Consider the following 20,248-nt stretch of genomic DNA (forward strand, 5'->3'; position numbering starts at 1 on the left):
ATTCTTTCTCTCTTATTTTTATGAATTGCTCAATGCTGAGTTGGCATATTTTGTGTTAAGGCCCACCTATCAGCTATTTCAGCTTTTCTGCCTTTGACTCCACTTTTGGCCTATAGTAGAGTACTTTGAGTGGCTGATGAATGAAGAGAATGAGAGGGAGAGAAGGTTGGATGATGTGTGGATAGTGAATCATGAAGTGCAGTGGATTAGCAAGGAGGAAGTAAGGATAGCTGTGAAGAGGATGAAGAATGCAAAGGTTGTTGGTCCAAATGACATACCTGTGGAGGCATGGAGGTGTTTAGGTGAAATGGCAGTGCAATTTTTAACTAGATTGTTTAATGAAATCTTGGAAAGTGAGAGGATGCCTGATGAATGGAGAAAAAGTGTTTTGGTACTGATTTTTAAGAGTAAGGGTGATGTGCAGAGCTGTAGTAACTACAGAGGGATTAAATTGTTCAGTCACAGCATGAAGTTATGGGAAAGAGTAGTGGAAGCTAGGTTAAGAAGGGAGGTGATGATTAGTGATCAGCAGTATGGTTTCAGGCCAGGAAAGAGCACTACAGATGTGATGTTTGCTCTGGGAGTGTTGATGGAGAAGTACAGAGAAGGTCAGAAGGAGTTGCATTTTGTCTTTATGGACTTAGATAAAGCATATGACAGGGTGCCTAGAGAGGAGTTGTGGTATTGTATGAGGAAGTCGGGAGTGTCAGAGAAGTATGTAAGAGTGGTACAGGATATGTACAAGGGTAGTGTGACAGCGGTGAGGTCTGGGGTGGCAGTGACAGATGCGTTTAAGGTGAAGATGGGATTACATGAAGGATCAGCTCTGAGCCCTTTCTTATTTGCAATGGTGATGGACAGGTTGACAGACGAGATCAGACTGGAGTCCCCATGGACTATGATGTTTGCAGATGACATTGTGATCTGTAGTGAGAGTAGGGAACAGATGGAGGAGACCTTGGAGAGGTGGATATATGCTCTAGAGAGAAGAGGAATGAAGGTCAGCAGGACTAAGACAGAATATGTTTGTGTGAATGAGAGGGAGGATAGAGGAATGGTGAGGATGCAGGGAGTAGAGGTGGCAAAGGTGGATGAGTTTAAATACTTGGGATCAACAGTTTAGAGTAATGGTGAGTGTGGAAGAGAGGTGAAGAAGAGAGTACAGGCAGGATGGAGTGGGTGGAGAAGAGTGTCAGGAGTTATTTCTGACAGACGAGTAGCAGTAAGAGTGAAAGGGAAGGTCTACCAGAGGGTAGTGAGACCATCTATGTTATGTGGGTTGGAAACAGTGGCACTGACAAAAAGGCAGGATTCAGAGCTTGACATGGCAGAGTTGAAGATGTTAAGTTTTGCACTGGGTGTGACAAGGATGGACAGGATTAGGAATAAGTATATTAGAGGGTCAGCCCAGGTTGGAAGGTTTGGAGACAAAGCCAGAGAGGCAAGATTACATTGGTTTGTACATGTGCTGAGGAGGGATGCAGTGTATATTGGGAAAAAGATGTTAAGGATGAAGCTGCCAGGTAACAGGAAAAGAGGAAGGCCTAAGATAAGGTTTATGGATGTAGTGAGAGAGGGCATGCAGGTGGTTGGTGTGACAGAGCAAGATGCAGAGGACAGGAAGAAATGGAAACAGTTGATCTGCTGTGGCGACCCCTAATGGGAGCAGCTGAAAGAAGAAGAAGACTTCCCCTTTGGCCTCTAGATTTCAGGCCAAATAGTTTCTTAAAGGTGTCCTTCATATTAGACCTTCCAAAAAGTCTGCCCCTCCTTCTTGGGATCTTAATTTTGTTTTAGAAAAATTGACACAGGTTCCTTTTGAGCCTGCTGCTTCAGCTTCCTTACAGCATTGTTCTTGGAAGATTTTTCTTCTTTTGACCCTTACTTCTGCCAGATGGGTATGTGCCCTTAAGGCTGCCTCTTCCCTTTTTAGTTTTGCATAAGGATAGGTGTCCCTTTGTACTAATCCTTCTTTTGGAATTTCTGATTACAAGATCTATTATCTGCTTGACAAACCCACTAATACACCTATTTACATGCTCAATGTATAAGGATCTATCATACTCTTGCCGTTATTTCACATGAATGTAATATAATTATCAAATTAATTTATAATTGTTAATGTATATTACTTAATGTCTGCTCATGCAATTATTGAATATTTATTTATTTTTATTTATTTTTTTATTTTATTTTACATTTGTTTACCGGGCTAGTCCAACTGGATATATGTCCATTTTCAGTGGAGGCCCGGGGAGAAAAGCTCCACTACATACTACTAAACAATGTCAAGATATACATCAATATACAAAAATAGGAAAAAAAACATATGCAATAAACCTTGAAACAGGTTGTGTAAACTTTTGAGTAGAATCTAAATCTAGGATGGTAAAAAAGGAAAAGATGAAGAAGATTAAATACTCTGTTAGAGTTTGTAGAAAAGAAGAAAGAGAAAGGTTAAGGAATCAGATAAAGATGGAAAAAAAAGACAGCTAACCAGGGTTATTACATGAACATAGCCAATGGTTATTTAGGAAGAATTTTAGTTTAGTTTGAAATAGGGAGAGTGAAGTTAGGGATGTAAGGTCTTGTGGTAACTTGTTCCATATTTTGCCCACTGAGTTGGAAAATGTGGAGTCACCTGCTGAGTTTTTGGATTGGGAGGTTTGGACCAGTATTTTGTTGGTGGAGCATAGGTACCTCTGATTGTTATAGGGTGTTATGAGGGTGGAGAGTATTGGAGTGTTGTCAGGGTGATGTAGGGCATTATGGGCAATAGTGAGTTGATAGTATTGTATGAGGTGTGGTAGTTCCAGCCACCCAAGTTTCTTGAGATTTAAACAATGATGAGTTCTATATGGAGAGGCAGTTGCAAATCTGGCAATGTTATTATATGATGTAGTAAGTTTGTTAAGATTATGTTTAGAAAGATTTGTGTATATGGAGGAAGCATATAAAAGGGTTGAGATTAAGTGGGTTCTAGCTATTGTAGTTTTGGCTTCAGGAGTAAGAAAAGATTTGATTCTGTAGAGAGAGCCTAGTTTTCTGTTGGTAGATTTTATTGTAAGGTTAATATGATTGTCAAATTTTAATTGATTATCAATAGTAATACCCAAGAGTTTTGTTGTTTGGTCAGGAGAGATAATGGTCCCATTATCAGATGTTAGCGTGAAATGGATAGAGGTAGACAAGTGGGTGGGTGAAAAGAGCAAGAGTTTGGTTTTCTTGGGGTTAAGGAGAAGACAATGATTAGAGAACCATTGTTCTATAGTTGTGAAGGTTTTTTGTGTGAGAGGGTGAAGTTCTGTCTGCGTTGAGGCTGAGCAAATGATGGTAGTGTCATCTGTATATTGAATGCAAGTTGTTTGTAGAGTAGCTAGATGAAGTTCATTAATGAAAATGGAAAACAAAAGAGAACCTAAAATAGAGCCCTGAGGGACTCCTATAGTGGTGGGGAGAAGATCAGAGAGTTGGCTGTCCCATAGAACTGCTTGTTTTCGGTTGTCTAGGTAAGATGTGAACCAGCTTAAGGCAGGATTATCTAGAGAGAAAGACTTTAAACGATGGAGAAGAAGTTGGTGATTGACCATGTCAAAGGCTTTGGACAGGTCTACGAAGAATGCCGAAGAAGGAGTATTATTGTTGCGGTTTTTGTTAATTGAGTCAATGAAGGATAGTAAGGCTGTGCTAGTACTATGGTATGGTCGAAACCCGTGTTGGCAATTAGCCAGGAGATTATAGTCTAGTAGGTGATTTAGTAACTGTTTGTGGATACATTTCTCCATAATTTTTGCAAGTGGCGATAGTAATGCTATAGGGCGGTAGTTAGAATACTCAGTAGGGTCACCTCCTTTGAAAAGAGGGATAATATAAGAGATTTTCCAGACTGATGGAATTGTACTTTCTTTTATTGTCCTATTAATAAGTATAGAGATGGGGTATGCTAAGGCTTTTGCACCTAGTTGAAGGTATTCTGCTGGTAATCGGTCAGCAGAGGGGGTTGTACGTTTTAGTTTATGAAGTAAGGACAGTATATGAGAAGTGGGTATAGGTTTAAGGTGAAATGGGGGGGAATAGAGCTAGGTGTAAATAGTTTGGAGGTATCTGGGCTTTGTTGATTTGCTAGCTTTAATATGGCTGAAGTGAAGAAAGTGTTAAAGGCATTAGCTGTTTGTAAGGGGCAGTCGGGGTTAGAGCCAGATGGGTTTGGTGTGGCAACTTTACCAGGGGATAATAGTTTATTGATAGAGGACCAAAATGTATGTGGTTGGTGAGGTGAAGATTGCTGAAGCTGAGTATAGAAATTCTTTTTACCCTGTATGATGGCTTTTTTTGTCATATTTCTCTGTTGTTTAAAAGTGACATTATCAGTTAAGCTTTTTGTGGTTCGCCATTTAGCCCAGACTTTTCCGACTTAAGATTAGTTTCTTAGTGTTATTTGAGAGCCATTGGGCTGTTTTAGATTTGACACGCATAGAACGCATTGGGGCATGATGTTCAAGGATAGTGAGAAAAGTATTATTAAAGTGACTAACTGCTTCATCTATTGGGAGAGATTTAAGAGGTGACCAGTTGACTAGCATGAGTTCATTTTGAAACTGGTTGAGGTCAAAATATTTCTTACTACGGAATGATCTGACTTGGATGGGGACAGTAGTACTGGTTTTATGCCTAATAATGTATGTAAGGGAGTGATCACTGAGGTCATCTGGGAGAGTTCCTGTTGTATATTTTTGCTGGGGACTATTTGTTAATATCCAGTCAAGTATACTTTCTTTATTATTAAGTTTGTTTATTCTAGTTGGGGAGTTGATTATTTGAGAGAAGCCATGCAGGTTAATACGGGTGGATGGATTAGTCTGTTTGCATAAGTTCCAGTCAATGTTAAAATCCCCTAAGAGTATTGTTTCTTGAGGGAGATTTAGTGAGAGCCAGTTTAGTAGGTCTTCTAATATGGTTGGATTTTTACCTGGGGGAAGATAGGTACAGATAATATTTAATGTTTTCTGTGGGTTGAGTTGCAGTTTTGTAATAATTATTTCAATACTAGCGTCAGATGAAAGGTTATGATTTGTTCTACTTATCTGCAGTCCTGTTTCATAGAGAATAGCAACCCCACCACATCTGTTCAAACATCAGTTCAAAGGTGGTTAATGAGTTGTCTCTTAATTAGTCTATTAATTTGCTCACTTTTTTTCTTCTCCACAATCTGCTAGTGAAAATGTTTTGCACACCTTAGATTTGCATAGACAACTCACATATTATTTGGATAAAATTAAAGGATGTTCTTCATACCACATTGCTGCAGTCCTAACACTTGGGGTAGTCCGCTGTCCCAGTCGGCCCGAATACCAAAGGCTGACGCCGTCAAGGCGTCGTCAGTCTGACGCCAGCGTCAGGGTACGCATGACCGACGCGTCATATCCTTAGTCTTTTGCCGCATGGTCCGATGCAGAAGCAGGCAGAGTGCAGGTTGGCGTTCTGAAATTTTCTGGAGTTTCAGACCGAATCAAAGTTGGCTAAGTACTCCGTGGGGAATATTTTGGTTTTTCTTGCCTCAGTATTTAACCGATGTCAGAAAAAGTGAATAACTGTATTTCTTGTGGGAAACAGATACCTCATAGGATTACCATACCTTGTGTATACCTTGTTTAGGGCCTGAGCACGACGTTGTTGGATGTCGCTCTTGTGCTAGATTTAACAAACGCACTATAAAGAGAAGGTTAGACTGTGCCAGGTTAGTTTTGGGAAGCGTTGTAATTATAAATGCCGTTGGATGCTCCGGCCCGGCTCAAAAAGCGCAAGGACAAAGCAGTAAAGCCTAGGTTGGAAGAACCGTCAGTCCCGGACGTCGGTTCTTTAGAAGGCTCAGTGGAGCCGGAGGTTCTGCCAGAAGTTTCTTTGGAGTCTCAGGGAGAGACTTTACTGTTACAAGATGTGTCTTCTCAGGAGGTAGGCCAGGCTGAAGGGGCTTCTCAGGTGGCTGTTCTCCCCTCTCTTCCTAAGGTGGTTAGGCCCTCCCCTTCTGTTTCCAAGGCTTCTTTGAGAGGCAGGCCAGGTTTATCTTCATTGGGGGGGTCTCCTAGTTCTTCAGGATCTTTGCCTAAGAAACATATGCTTAAACATGGCAAAATGGCAGAGATTTGATTACTATGATTAGAGGTTCTATGCCCCTGCCCCCTGATAAGAGGCCTAGGGTGGAACCTGAGCTTGAGAGTTTTTGAGCAGTGTTCGAGGCTTCTGAGTCTTCGGCTGAAGACTTGCAGGAGTATCCTCCTTTTTCTGATTCTGATTCTGATGTGGATGATTCTACGCCTTCTTTCTCCTCCTGAGGATTTCTCTTTTCAGAGACTCTTCATTCCATGAGGGAGCATTTTAAAGGGAAGGCCAAGATTTCTCTGATTCAGGAAGAGGCTTAGGAATTTTTGTTTTTTTACCCCAGCATAGGCCTTTAGCTATACCTCCTGTTCTGGATGTGGAGATGTTTTGCAGAGCTTCCCTGAACCCTGATTCTTTGCCTCCTGCCCCAGTTAAACCAGATAGATATTATAGGGTGCCTGAAGCTCATAAGTATCTTTTAAGAGTCCTAGGGCAGACCCAGAAACTGTTTCTCAGGGGTTAAGGCTTCTGTTGTTAAAAATCCTGGCTTCTGTTCCTAAAATAAAGGGTCTTTAGATGGGGAAAGAAGGTGGGCTTTGGATAGATTAGAAATACTTCAATTTCCACTTTAGCCATGAGGGCTTTGAATTGCCAGTTAAAATATTAAAATATCTCTCCTTTCAAGTCTAAGGTGGATGCTCTGGCTCTGGCGGAAGGTGTGTAAAGAGTTGCAGGATTTAGTTCATGTGTCTGAACAGGTGGGTAAGCATTCCTTGCAATGTGGTTTTGATGCTGTGCAGGCCTCTTCGAGGTGGCTGCCACTGGTTCTGTTCGTGAGGCACGCCTGGCTGGCTAAGGGATCAGAATTTAGCTGAGCATGTTAAGACAAGGATTTTGGATGCTCCGTTACAGTCTGGCGTGTTGTTTGGTTCGCCTGTGGAAGCTGTTTTAAAGAAAATGGAGGACAAGGCTAAGTCTATGCAGACTGTTAAAGATTTTTGCAGGTTCAGCCTCCAAGTTTAGTAGAAATTGGCCTACTAAGGGATGGACATATCCTGCTTATGATTCCCAGTCTAGGGGTAGGTCTAGAGGCGTGGCAGGGGCAGAGCTCAAGGTTCTTTTAGGGCCTAGGAGGGAGTTCACCTGCTCAGTCTTCTGGTGAAGGCAGGGGTCAGTCCTTTTAAACAGACCCAATGACCTGCCTTTTTCAGCTGCCAGTGCTTTCTCATCTGGCAGCACCTTTGGGAGGAAGGCTGGCACTTTTCAAAGAAAATTGGAGTTTAATTACCCAAGACAGATGGGTATTGGATATCATTCACCACGGTTACAGGTTTTATTTCCATACCTTGCATCCTTTCAAAGGCATGCCAGACATTCCTCCTCTACAAAGAAAAGAGGCTCACAAGCAAATTTCGCTGTTACTCCAAATAGGGGCCATTCAGCGGTTCCTGTGCCAGAAAGGGGCCTAGGATTTGATTCTCGCCTGTTCCTAGTACCCAAGAAGGGGAACACGTGGAGACCAATTTTGGATTTATCTATCCTCAACACTTATCTGGACATTCCCAAGTTCAAAATGTTGACGTTACAACAGCTTTTACCTCTGCTGGGCAAGGATCACTGGATGGTAACTTTAGATCTCAAGAAGGCTTACCTTGATGTACCTATCAGACTAAGTTGCAGGAAGTATCTCTGCGTTTCGAGCTGGGAATTCCCATTATCAGTTCTCTGCATTGCCCTTTGGCTTATCTACTGCGCCCCAGAGTATTCACAAGGTTCTGGCTCAGTGATAGCTTACTTCAGGCTAAAAGGAATACAAATCTATCCTTACTTGGACGACTGCCTGATTCTGGCTCAAGAAAGGGAAGACCTTTACAGCATTTGGAATATGTGATAGCAGTGCTAAGATGCCTGGGGTATTCTGTGAGCGAAATAAATAAAGTCCAGTCTAGTACCCTCTCAAGACATGTGCTTTCTGGGTGTGAGACTGAATACAGCAACCAACCCAGATGGCCTGGCCTTTTAACACACGGACAAACAAAAGAATCTTTCCCTTTACTTCCATCAACTATCTCTTCAGTCGGGCTGACTGCAAGGACAGTCCTTCAAGCCTTAGGGTTCATGGCATCTTGTATTCTGGTGCTTCCCAATGCCAAACTGCATATGAGGAAGCTGCAATGGTATCTCAAAAATGTATGGACACAGCACTGCCAGGATTTGGACACTGTCATTCAAATAATACCTTGCATTCAAAAGGGAATTTTGTGGTGGGCTCAGGAATGTCACCTAAACAAGGGACTCTCTGTGACCCGCCAGAGGCGCAGTCAGATTCTAACGACAGATGCCTCAGACTTAGCTTGGGAGCTCATCTGAATGGAAAGTGGATACAAGACAAGTGGCCTGCCAGACTACAGCATCTACATATCAACATGAAGGAGATGTTAGCAGTCCAGTTTGCATTAATGGCTTTCAGGAGTTACTTCTTCCAGGGCAGGTGTTGATTCTAACAGACAACACAACTGTCATGTGGTACATCAACAAACAAGGGGAACACATTCTTACCCTCTATGCAGGCAAGCAATGATTTTATGGGAGACTGCGCTCAGCTTGCAACTAACTCTTCAGGCAAGGTTTCTGCGGAGCACAGAACTCCTTAGCAGATGTGTTAATCAGACAAATCATGGATCCCCACGAGTGGAAACTGGATCTTCATGTATATTTCGAAATTGACTGTGTCATGGGGAACTCCAGACATAGATCTGTTCGCTTCTCCACTAAACCACCAGCTGCCAAAGTTTTGCACAAAAAGGTTTCATCACACAGCTTGGAAAGTGGATGCTCTTTCTTTCAGTTGGACAAATCTTCATGTGTATGCCTTTTCTCTGCCTCTTCTCCCAAAGGTACTCCTAAAGGTCAGACAAGACAAGCCAGAGGATGATCGGCAACACTGGTACCCATTACTGAGGAGTCTGGTAAGGAAGCCTCCATGGCCTTTACCTTTGATTCCACACCTGTTGTCTCAGAGGGACGGTCATCTACTCAATGTCAAGCTTCACTCTCTTCTAACAACAGCCTGGCATATTCTGTTTTGAAGCACAGCAGGTCTCAACTTCCTCAACAAGTTTTGAATGTGATTATGGAAGCCAGAAGACCTAGTACAAGGAAAGTGTACGCAGAAAAATGGAAGAGATTTTTATTTTGGAGTGCAGCAAAAAATTTGGAGGTTTCTGAGCCTAATTTGAGTGTGGCTCTTCAATATCTGACTGAGTTATTGGACAAAGGTTTGTCTTTCTCTTCCATTAAGATTCATGCTGCAGCAATTTCAGCTCACTATGATTGTGACCCACCATTGTTTTCTCATCCTTTGTTCAAGCAATTTCTTAGAGGGGCAAAGAATATAAGACCCCCCGTGAGCTCCTACTACTCCTGCTTGGGATCTCAATTTTGTGTTGGAGAAACTTACTCTACAACCTTTTTGAGCCTCGCGGCCACTGCTGAGTTGAAATATTTGTCATGGAAGACTGCTTTTTTGTTGGCCATTACTTCTGCAAGAAGGGTTTCTGAATTGCAGGCCCTTATGGCGGCTGAGCCTTTTTTGATTTTCCATAAGAATAGGGTATCATTACGTACTAATCCTTCCTTTATGCCTAAGGTGGTTTCTAGTGTGGCTTTGAACCAAACTATTCATTTGCCTACTTTTTATGCAGATCCCCAAAATAAGGGGAAAAGATTTTGCACACTTTAGATGTACACAGGCAGTTGCGTTATTATTTAAGCAGGACTAAGGATTTTAGGCAGTCTCAGCAGTTGTTTGTTTCTTTTGCTTTGAGTTCTCAGGGCAAGCCTGTGTCAAAACAAACTATTTCTAAGTGGATTGGGTTTTGCATTGCATTTTGTTATTCCCATCATGGCAAGGAGATTCCAGCTGGGATTAGGCCTCATTCCACTAGGGCTACTGCCACTTCAACAGCATTTCTAAGGGGGGTGGCAACTAAGGATATTTTGGAGGCAGCTACTTGGAGTTCAGTGCATACTTTCTCTAAGCATTACCACCTTCCTCTCTACTCTAAATCTAGGGCTGGTTTTGCCACGGTTATTTTGCAGGGCATGTTGTCAGCTCCTGCTTCTTTATGATTTGCCAGCCTCCCTTACCTCTGCTTTGGGATTCTACCCAAGTGTTAGGACTGCAGCAATGTGGTATGAAGAACATAGTACAGTTTTGTACCTACCATAAATGTAGATGTTCGAAGATCCACATTGCTGCAATCCAATCCCTCCTCCTTCCCCTCTGTGTTTAGGGGTGGTTGTGGGGTGGGGTTATACTTGTAAATTTGTATATATTGTATATATATATATTTGGTGCAGGAGTGTTTGGTGTTTTTGGTTTTGGTTTAGGGTATCTTTTTCTGTCTTCTGACATCTGGGGCAAGAAAAGACTGAGGATATGGCGTCGGTCATGCGCATTTGTACCCTCCTGGCGTCTGGCGTCAGACTAACCGCGCCTTGACCGGCCAGCCGACTGGTACACCGACTGGGACAGCGGACTACCCCAAGTGTTAGGACTGCAGCAATGTGGATCTTCGAACATCTACATTTATGGTAGGTACAAAACTGTACTTTTTCGTAAATCTGAGCACCTTTTTTTTTCTTTTCATCCTGGATCTTTAGGTTTGGCTGTTTCTAAGCAAACCATTTCTTCTTGAATATCTAAAGCCATTTCTTTTTGCTATTCTTTTCATGAGAAGAGCCTTCCTTCTTCTGTTAAGCCTCATTCTACTAGGGTTGTGGCTTCCTCCGGCACTTTTTTCAAGGGTTTGGATACTAATTCTATTCTTGAGGCAGCTACCTGAACTTTTATGCATACCTTTACCAAGCACTATAAGTTGGATGTAATTTCTAGGACCAGGTCTGATTTTGCCAGGGCCATTCTCCATGGCTTCCTAGAGGGATCTGCAGGCCCTTCCTCCTCCCATTCTTCTTATTCAGTTATTGTACTCTCCCTAGTGTAAAGAATACTGCAACAGTGATATGTAAGACATATTACAGTTGTGTAAATTCTTACCTTAACAGTAGATGTCCTTCTCTTCACTGTTGCAGTATTTCACTCCCTCCCTCCTTCCCTGGTCCTTTTTCCTTCTGGATGTGTGTTGTATTATCCTTAGGTTGTCATTCCTACTGGAGTTTTTCAGTTCTGAAGATGACACATTTGGATGTCACCTTTATGCCTTATGCCATGCGTGGGGAGCATATGTGTGATGTGCGACATACCCATTACAACCTAAAGGCTTTGGCATACTGGCCAGATGTCAGGATGCACTAGGCAGGGGATGCCTGTTGTAAAGAATACTGCAACAGTGAACAGAAAAACCTCTATACTCTTATGGTAAGATTTGAAGCTCCCCCCCAGGCCTCTGCTGAAAATGGGTTTCTACCCAGTCGGACTTTCCCAGTAATCAAATGTCAATAAATAAATAAATAATACACAACTGTACTTTCTTTGCAAACTGGTGATATAATATTACTCCATGAACTTTTACTAAAATGCTTCACATGTGTAGGCTTTTGCTCTTGTGTATGCACGTTTTTATTTTATTTTCATTTATTTTGCTTTCGTTTACCCCATTTGTCCATCTGGATTTAGTCAACATACCACTTTTTAGCGAAGGGCCAGAGGAAAAAAGTTCTAATATATTACAAACATTTTTGAATAGATATTCAGTAATTGCATGAGCAGACATTAAGCAATATACATTAACAATTATACATACATTTGATAATTAGATTATATTCATGTGAAATAATGGCAACTTTTAGAATATGAGAGATCATTATACATTGCACATGTAAATAGGTGTATTAGTAGGTTTGTCAAGTAGAAAATAGATCCTGTGATTAGAAATTCAAAGAAGTGAGGGTGATGGGAAGGAGCTTTGTAGGATCGAAAATGTTAATATTGTAGTTAAGGGGGTTATAAAGCAGGTTCATAAATAATTATACATACATATATATATATATATATATATATATATATATATATATATATATATATATATATATATAAATGGCTATTGTAAGGTTTATATTAGAAGTAGGTTGAGCATTGTCACAAAATATGCATATGGCTGGGAGATGTTAGTAAAACTGTTGATTTGAGGTATTGAGGTATTGTGGAGACTGGTTGAGGGGCATAGGATTCTGACTGCAGAGAAATGGTTTGATGATATGGCAATCGGAAGATTACAGTGACATTTATCCTGGAAATGTGCTACAGCAGATCCATTACTTTGATAACTGAAGTTTTAGTTGTGCTTTAAATGAATTTACATTCTGAGTTGATTTCAGTGATAGTGGGATGCGGTTCCATAGTTTAGCTACATTATTTGAATATAGGGGTCACTTGCAGTGTTAGATGATTTGGTTATAATGATTAATGTTTTTTTCTGTAGGGCTCTCCCATTTTTATTAAAATGCATAAACACAATGTATAAAGTTACTCTTCCAGAAGTACAATAGTAAGACGATATGTAATACAAAGTCAAGTGCTGTAGGCCCTTACGTTTGGTATGTAAATAGTAAAACACTTCCATACCACGAATGCAAGTACAATATATGCACTGTAGAAACACAAAGTAAAATTGTGTGCCATCTGTACCACACTGTGGAATATGACCTAAAAACATTGAAAAGCAGTTTAGGTAGACCACTCATCTTATGCCAGCTGTGGAATTTAAAATGAGTGCAGTGTTAACTTGTTTGTTATAGCACAAGAAGTGCTCTGTCGACAACCGTTCTGGAAGTGAATGTGCTTTTTTCAAAAGACCAGTTAGTTGATGTCTTACTGACTCCATCATCGTGAGCCAAATTTGAGGCACATACAGTGTCTTGGAAGTGTGCAGCTGAAAGAGACACCAGTATCTGTAAAGACTAAGTCTACACTGCAATATCACTACTGCATTGACACTGCTAGGTAGACACTGGCCTTCAGTGCACTGTCACTCTTGACAGCAATGATATTTCAAAAGCTTGCGGGGCATCACCAGAATTTTCTAGTCTCAGCCAAATTCTGCACCTGTTCTTGGATGTTATTATGCAGCAAGCACTGGAATTCATCCTTATTTCCCTCCCAACTAGTCTGAAATGACACCACTGATGATGGTCTTTCAGACAGTGGTTAGAATATCTGAGTTATTAACTGCTGCTGACCATCTACACATCTGCGTACTTGCTCTCAGTAAAAGTGATATGTGGAGCTGTGTCACTTGGCAGGTATAGTACTCTATAAATTTTCAGGCTGCCTGTGCACTAAGAATGCTACATGATGTGTGCTGAAATACCCTGATGAATTTCAAAACTTTCATATATAGCACATGTCAGTATTGCACCACTCTTTATGTGAGCGCACTGTTGATGCTCAAGCCCATCTGTTTAAAGGAATATGTGTCACCTCAGAAAGCAAAAAGATGACTAGTGCTGTTCCTCAGGGCTCAGTAGTGGGGCCTCTTATGTTCAGTACCTACTTCTTGGATCCCCAAACCACTAACCCACACTCATGGCTAAATACATTTGTGAATGACTGCAGGCAGGATGTTGGTCAGTATCTAAGACCGTGTTACTACAGCAAGGGCTAGAACCTAAAATTAAATGGTATAATGGAAGCAGACATAAACTAGATGCAAAGAAATATCGACTTGTCACTTTTGATAAACCAATCTTGATAGCATCTCACAGTATAGACAGAGCATCAATACAGGCTGATATGATTGTCAGAGATCTTGGCACTTTCATAAACAGTTCTCTATCATCTGACCACCGCATAACAACAGTTGTCAGGGAATACTTCTGTATTGCCCAATTAATAACTAACGGTATCTCATCTGTATCAAAGGAAGTCATCATTCCTCTGTTCTTTGCCAAGATCAGACCAATTATAGAACCTATCACCTCTTTTAGTACATGAATGTCCATATCATGCAATTACAATGACCCCAGAGGTTGTTAACTAAAAGAGAACACCACACTAATGATCTTCAGCTACCAAGTTAGGCTTGAAGCTTGAGGCCTGTGTTGTACCTCATGTAGATTACTGCATGGTGATTTGTGTCTAGCATTCATTTTCAGTAAGGACCCAGTCCTCCTTGATTTCCTATCAAATTATGGACTTGAATTTCTATGAACAAATGAAATTTGGAGCAAAAAAAAAAAAACTTATATTGGATAAACTTCATATTATACATTTAGTTTGGAAGAAAACACTGGAAACTTTAGCAACTTTATTATGGTTAACAAATTACAATATTTGATTTCATGAATGTATGCCTTATAGGTATCAGAAGACATTTTACTAATATTTGCCCTGACTGAGAAACAGATCTTGTGTTTTCTATCTGAGAAATGTTTCTCAAAAATACTGAAAACTGCCAAAAATATAAGTCTTAATTTAATACTTTCATTTATTGTATTCATTTTCTTTCATTAATTGGGTTGGTGGGCCATTCCAATATCTTTCAACTGCTATAACTTTGATATGGTGCTATGATTTTTGTCCTCAAAGTTATTCTTGGTCCTCTTAGATTTATTCATTTTCTTCATAAAGTTGGACCCCTTTTAAGGGTACAAACATTATTAAATAAATGGAGCAAGCCTACAGAAAGACTTCTTATCAATAACTGTATGAAATGTAGTATCTGGAGGTTATATGAGTGGTTCTGCTTTGGCATCAACAGGTTTGAGTCTGTCTGTCCTTCTCAAACTCCCTGCCCAGGGGCAGAGGCAGCCTTCTAATGATTCAGGAGACTCATCCCAGACCCTCCAAAAAGAGGAGATGTAAGAGGAACACATTGACTCTTCTTCAGAGTTTCCTACTTTAGATACTGATTTGGAGGACAGAGAGGAATCCTTGTAGTTGCTCCCTCAACTGGATGCTTCCTTTGGCAATATCCTGGAGCTGATGCACCAAAGCTGATCCTAGCCTACAGACCCTTCATCTCAGGGTGAAAAAGTATTATTTGAGGGGAATGGGATGACACCTTATACATTCTGAGTGGTCCCCCATCTGACAAACTCATAGAGCTGATAGTCAGGAGTTCATGACAAGAGCCCAACACAAGTGAGGCAAGCCCTTGGAACACTGATAAAATTGTATGCATGCCAAAGGATAAACCATTCTGTTTCAAAACTCTTCTAGTAGACTGCATCATTGTGGTGGCAGCTACCAAAAGTGAACTGTCTGAGGGCTCTTCTTCTGTTAATCATCCTAATAAGGAATCGAGTATGATGGATAGGTTTGGGAAGTGGGTGTATGCTTCAAGCACTTTCGCTCTACATGCTCTGAACAATGCCACTCACATGAATAGACTCCAGAGAGATCTAGTCAGAATAATCCAATAATGACAGACTCTTAGAAGCAACTTCAAGCTACCCTGATGATGATGTTCACTTTTATAAATCTCTCCATGTTCCTGATGCACAGCACAGCAGATAGAGTGGCAAGAGCAGCTGGCACAGGCATAGCTATTAGATACCATACTTTTCTGAGGGTGTGTGACTTTGTGGACAACTTGGAAATGCCCTTTATAAATGCTGCACATCATGTTTCTGCATTGTTTGGAACTTTTGTCAAAGAAAAGATGCAGGTGATTGAACAAGATGGAAAGACCATGTCTACTGTCGGAGTCAAGTTTAAGGCCCAGCAATGCTGTTTAATAGGTATCAAAAAGGGCCTCATTCACTCTGGTTTCACAGGACAGGTCAAAGGACCAGTTAGACTGTCCTTCTGGTAGGGGCATCTATGGCAAAGGTGGCACCTTTAATGTATACAGTTCCAAGTCCCAAGAGGAAGCACAAAAATGGGGGGTATCTCAGTCCCTTTTCTAACCACAAAATGCAGAACTCCTAAAGATCTGCCTGACTGCTCCTCTCTGGAGGCAGCCAGGGTCATATTTCCCTCCACATAGACTCTAGGTTCACCATCACATGCAAGACATGGGTAAGAGAAATAATATCCAGAAGCTATATGATTACATTTTTGGAAAAAACCCTCTCAAACATAATTCTCATTGCCAGGGGTGCCACCCAACCAAGTCAAAACTGCCTTGTTTTCCACATGTTGCATGCTATCTACATTTGCTCTGGAGCCTGCTGAAACTATGCTCTTGTCACTTGCAAGCATACTTGTGTGTTTTTTTGTCACTTCATGAATTTGACAAATATCTTTGGCTTTACTCAGCATTAAATTACTGTCATGAAGCAAGATGTTTCTCACAGCAGCATTATTAATTCCACACACAAGCCTGTCCTTTATTAACTCTTCTTTTAATTCACCAAAGTGACATGTTTTAGCTTTGTTTCTCAGGTCAGTTATATAAGCTGCAAAAGTTTCCCCTGGTTTCTGATCTCTCGTGTAAAAGAAATGCCTCTCTAATGTAATATTTGTCTGGGGGTTACACATTTCTCTGAACTTGCACATCAAACACTCAGGGTCTTCCCTTGGTTCAGCCTCTACAACAATATGATGGTTTTCACTTACTCCTTCATATACTGCTGGTGTATAGAGAAATAAACACTCTCTTTCTATGGCCTCTGACCTAGCTAGGTTTAGCAAAATGAATGACCTGGTGCAAGCATCTTTATCTGAAAAAGCTGCTTGTATAAAAATATTGTACTATTGCTCAAATAGTCTCCAGTTCTCTGCAATATTTTGATCAAATACAAGAGGTAAGGGCTTTCAAAATCCATCTGCCATATTAAGACATACCAGTGAAGGGTTTTTGCAAATAAGCACAAACACATACACATATGCCAGAAATTTATGCCAGTATTTGTAACTTTGCCTAATAGCACAACAAGCCTCTGTGTAACTGAACTTTGTGGCATAAGTTTCTCTCGGGCACTGTAATACTCTTGAAAGTACTGTATTGCAAAAAATCACCTGTTATCAGTGTAAGAAACATATCAAATAACTGCTCAATGGAAGCTTCTGTATACCTGGACTTTGTGAAATAAGTCTCTAGGGTGCTGTAATACTCTTAAAATGATTGTATTGCAAAAGTAATTTATCATCATTTTAAGAAACATTTCAAATTACTGCACAATGTGAATGAACTGGGCATGAGAAGCCCAGAGTCAATAACATTTCAAAGTAATTGCAGTTTGCGAATAAATTGTACACAGCACACTGAAATTTCCACAAAATGGTGGTACACTTCTAAGCAATTCTTTACAATGCAAGAAACATTCTGTAATGGCGACACTTTGCGAATAGACACACCTAGCACAAGAAACTTCTCGAAATGGCTATACTTTGACTGCCCTTCACAAAATAGTTCTACTTTGCACACTTTAGAATACATACACAGTAATAAGCACACACCATAAGCACTTTTACACACTTTGAGTAACTTTGAATAACTTTAATTATGACCTTGATACAATATGAAGTCGTAGTTATGCAAAAATACAGCACTTTGCCAAAACATGCAGTTGCCTTGCTTTATTTATGCTTAATGTACCCTTTTTTGCCCTTACTATATTTGTTTTGCTTGTTTAATCTCTTTTCATTCCCATTGTACTTTTCTTGTGCTTACTTTACTCTAAACATGCCCGTTTTTCCTTAAACACACTTATTTTGTCTTAAATATACTCATTTTGCTTTTCTGTTAATCACTTCATCAGATACCTTTACTTTAAACATTTCCCTTAGTTAATAAACCTTTTATGCCTCCTGCTTGTGTAATAAAGCAGTTTGTGCCCTTGTAATGCCCCGTTTTATCCTTTTTATAAAATAAGTAATTCATGCGAATTCTCATTACCTTTGATTCTTTACTGGCTCTTTTTTGTGCTCAGTTCTCTCAGTTTACCTTCACTGTCATCTCTGCCATCCTGGTTCTGACATGATGTCACTCTCCTACTTTGGACACAATAGAAGAGTCTTCGTGGGTTCTGTTCAAGAAGCTTTATTTTATACAAACATATCACGATAGAAGTTTACTGGCTTTAACTTAGGTCACTTACATACAAACTAACTACTACAATCTTACATGCTCACTCCCTGGTTGCACTCTCAAAATGGCACTATTTATACATGCATGCTCAGTCTTTGACATGTTTCTTAAAGACACAGCACACAGCACATACACTCTGATCTACACTAGCCATCTAATATATGCACACCATAATAAGATAACCAATATAATAACTTTCTTTAGTTATTAAAAGATTATATTTTGGAAAGTTAATACAACTAATAAATTCATCTTATATCGCAATGATATTGATCAACTTTAGACATTATGTACACAAAAATTCAGACTATAAAGCTTGACTATTCTTAACATTCCCTATAGCATAGTCACAAGATAATACAAGCACATTCAATACAACTACAATGGCAACATTTAAAGAAAAAAATGTAATATTTTGGTATCAGCTGATGGATAAAGAAAGTTACATTCTCTACATTTTATCTTAAAAAATTTTAATTTAAATAATGAAATCTGGGTAGATATTCAAAATTGTAGATATTCAATAGAGAAGAGAGTAAACTTAATGTAACCATCAACAAAAACAGTTCCAACATGTATAGAACTTCTAACCATATGGATGCATCAAAATATTACAGAAAAAGGACTTCTGTCTAAAATGTATAAGATTATTAAAAATAATACAGAATATTACAAATGAAATTATTGGAACTATTTTAAATCCATTAATAACTAATATCCAATTGAGGATGAAAAAATGATATTATCATCCACTAAACAAGCCACTTCATCCTTAAAATGGAAACTATTTTCTTGGAAATGTATGTGTAAAGCATTCATTGCACTGCATAAAACAGAATTAATGTCTAAAAAGAATGTTAGATGCTGGAGATGTAAGTTGAACATCAAAGCAGATTGGCAACATATGATTTATGAATGTATTGTAATTAAACCATTTTGGAATGATGTTAATTCTTTTTTGCAGGCTGTATTTAGTGATAGTTTTGCATTAAATAAATCATTAATCATATTTAATACCCCAATTCCTTCATTTGTTAAAAAAACATTCTTTTCTTTGGAGTCTCTTGTCAATTGTAAGGAAAACGATCACCAAAAATTGGAAAAGTGAATCGACTCCATCAATAAAATAATTTTTTAACATCGCAACTGAAGTTTGTCATCTAGAGCTATTGTTAATCAAGGGAAAAAAAAACTAGAACCACCACTTCTTATAATTCTTGGACAAAGTTCAAGCAACTGTTAAATAAGTGGATATTGGATAATTAGAAATGAAAGACAATTTCATAAACTGAACTTCTCAACCTTTTTACTTCAGTTGACACCTTGTAAATAGTTGTTTTTGTTTTCTTGCATTATTTGTTTTTCTTATTTATTTATTCAATTTCTATATACTTTGTAATGTTTCATTTTGTTATTCATTTGTAAATCTTAATAAAAATATTTAGGAAAAAAAAAGACAGCTGCAGACTACCTGCTATATCTTTGCAGCTTCTAGAATTTTTCAGTCAACCTGAAGAAATCAAGCTTTAAACCATCTCAACAACTGATCTTCTTGGGATGTCACATAAACACCATAACTTCCATTTTCTCCTTTCCAGGAGAGAATTCAAACTATTTACCTATCAGTGGAAGCCTTATTTCAGAACAGTTGACCTATGGCTTGTCTAGTACTCAGAGTCTTAGGCCTCATGGCTTCTTCTATATTAATGCAGGGTCTGAACGTAGAGATGATAAGTCAGCAAGCAAAGGAGAGTATTATTGCTGGAATTGAATTCATCCTCATGTCTTGGTAAGTACCTTCATGAGGTGGACCCAGTTGTTCACAAAATCTCACCAAGGTGACACTGCTATATAGACTGTGTTTTATATAGCATATATTATGGGCAGAAGTAGGTTAAAAATAAAAAAGATAGCTGGGTGCACAAGACCCAGGATAAAACTTGCCCAAACCTGAGAGGTGCACTGGTGCCAGGACTGGAAAAAAATGACAGTGTAGAATCCTCAAGACATGGAAATATTCTTATAATGGGGCCAGTCCCAGGGAGAGGATGCCCCCCCCCCCAAAAAAAAACTTGTAGGAGGAAAGAGTAGTTCACAAAATTCACAAAAATTGATAGACCGAAAAAGAGCCATAAAGACGATAGAGTGAACTA

General features: G+C 39.5%; 1 protein-coding gene across 1 annotated transcript in view; it reads left to right on the plus strand.

The window, feature by feature from the left end:
• The window catches only part of ESR2 (estrogen receptor 2), a 2,041,892-nt gene that overhangs the window by 196,032 nt on the left and 1,825,612 nt on the right, over nucleotides 1–20,248 (plus strand). The gene's annotated exons all lie outside the window — the stretch shown is intronic.

This window comes from Protopterus annectens, chromosome 6.part0 (genome assembly GCF_019279795.1).
Source record: "Protopterus annectens isolate FY-2018-M chromosome 6.part0, PAN1.0, whole genome shotgun sequence".
In the NCBI taxonomy this organism is placed as follows: Eukaryota; Metazoa; Chordata; order Ceratodontiformes; family Protopteridae; genus Protopterus; species Protopterus annectens.